This window comes from Belonocnema kinseyi, chromosome 4, assembly GCF_010883055.1.
Source record: "Belonocnema kinseyi isolate 2016_QV_RU_SX_M_011 chromosome 4, B_treatae_v1, whole genome shotgun sequence".
NCBI classification, from domain to species: domain Eukaryota; kingdom Metazoa; phylum Arthropoda; class Insecta; order Hymenoptera; family Cynipidae; genus Belonocnema; species Belonocnema kinseyi.
In genome coordinates this window covers 116,755,946-116,758,320 of record NC_046660.1, presented here as the reverse complement: position 1 = coordinate 116,758,320, position 2,375 = coordinate 116,755,946, and positions in this window count along the sequence as shown.

The following is a 2,375-nucleotide window of genomic DNA, read 5'->3' as shown; positions in this document are numbered from 1 at the left end:
GCACGATATTGCCCACACGTTCCAATGATATGCCTACAGCATTAGCTACCTCTCTCAATTTCACTTTGGGATCATTCAACATCATATCATGGATTTTTTCAAAATTTTCTGGTGTAGTGACCTCTTTTGGGCGCCCAGATCCATCAACTGTGCTCGTACGGCCACAACGAAAGTCGGTAAACCACTTATGAATCGTTCCAATCGACGGTGAAGAGTCCGGGTAATACTTATCCAGCTTGGCCTTGGTCTCGGATATCGTTTTCTTGCGAAGATAGTAGTGTTTGATCAAAACTCGAAACTCAGATTTTTCCATATTAAAAAAAACTCGGAGGTTAGTCGCTTCTCAGTGCTGTAACGTGTAAATGCGTAAACATAAATGGCTGAAGTTTTGACAGGCGTCATTTGAAGGATCAAGCTCGACGAAAATGGTTCACATTAGTGAATACTAATGCTAAGAGTATCTCTTAGAATTTTCAGGTACTTATCAGGCTGCCTAGTAGCATGTACAGTAGATAAAGGATGAGAAGGTGTTCTTGAATTTTTTAAATTATAAGTCTGAAGTTAGAGATTAAATTAAGAACTTGAAAAACGGTAAGACTGCCGGGGTAGACGGTATTAACGCTGAAATGCTTAAACACGGTGGCGCATGCATGCTACATAGACTATGCGAATTGATTTTATGTTTCGAGATGGGAGACGTCCCAGGCGATTGGAAAAAAGCAATTATCGTGCCAATATACAATAGAAAGGGAGATAAAAGCGAGTGAAATAATTGCAGAGGGATTAGCTTATTAAGTACCGTAAGTAAAATATATTCAAAAATACTTATTCGTAGGGTAATGAAAATAACAGAAGCAAAAATTTGGGAAGTCCAAAGTGGGTTTATGCCAGGAAGGTCATGTACGGATCAAATATTTAGTTTAAGGCAAACAACAAAAAAAAGTTTGAGAGTAGGAAAAAAGTTTTCTGTGCATTTGTTGACCTAGAAAAAGCTTTTGACAAGGTAGATAGAAGTAAACTTTGGAAAGTCCTGAAAGAGTATGAAGTCAATGGATGGATCCTACAAGCTATAAAAACAATATATACAGGTAGCAAAGCGAGTGTAAGAGTGAATGGGAAACTGAGTGTCTGTTTCGATATTATTCAAGGAATTAGACAAGGATGCGTTATGTCTTCATGGTTATTTATATTATTTATGGACAAGTGTTTAAGAATGACTCTCTTTGACGAAGAGGGTGTGAATCTCGAAACAGTAAGGGTACGTGGGTTAGCGTTCGCAGATGATAAGGTTGTTATGGCAGAGTCTATCGAAGACTTACAAAGAACGTTGAATAAACTAGATGCAACCATGAAGAGCATGGGCTACAAAATTAACGCAAATAAAACAAGAACTATGGTGTTCGAAGGAAAGAGTGAGAAAACACTATGCAATATTTTATTAAATGATGAGAGAATTGAACAAGTTGATAAGTTCGTATACCTTGGTGGCTTATTTACTAAGGACGGGAAGATAGATGAGAAATTAGATAGACGAATAAATGAAGGTAAGAAGGTTATTGGTAGAGCAGGTCCCCTTATCAGAAGTAAAAATATATCAAATAAAGCTAAAATGGCAATACATAATTCTATATTTGTACCGACTGTACTATACGGTAGCGAGACATGGACTTATCAAGAAAAAGATAAGAGTAAAATTAACGCAATAGACATGAGATTGATGCGCATAAAATGCGGGAAAACCCTGATGGACAAAGTAAGTAACGAGATAATTCTAAAAGAATGTGGTGCAGAAGAGACGCTAATAGACGCATGGGAAAGACATCGGTTAAGATGGTTTCTAACATGTTGAGAGAATGCCAAATGAACGACTAACGAAACAAGTGTATCAAGGTACGAGGGTAGTTCAATAAGTCCTTAGAATGACCAACAGATGGCGCGCGAATCGCTCCAAATCATCTGTTTTCAGTCAGCACCACTCCCGACTAGATATATGGTGCAGTCACAGTCCACATCTTCTGAGTTTACGTGTTTTTATAACCAATTGAAAAAAAACTGTTCGTTAAGAAAAATGGAAAAAAAACGAGTTCAGAGCGGTAATCAAACATTTTCATTTAAAGGGTTTAACTCCATATGAGATACAAAATGAATTGGACTCAGTTCATGGCACATCTGCCCCTGCCTTAGTACGGTTTATAACTGGGTAAATGAATTTAAGCGTGGTCGTACATCAATAAGTGACGAACCACGTTCAGGAAGGACCGTAGAAGCAAGTTCTCCCGAAATCATCAATAAAATCCACGATATGGTGTTGAAGGATAGAAGATTAAAAATGCGTGAGTTAGCTGAGGCCACAAGGATATCTATAGGTGCAGTTG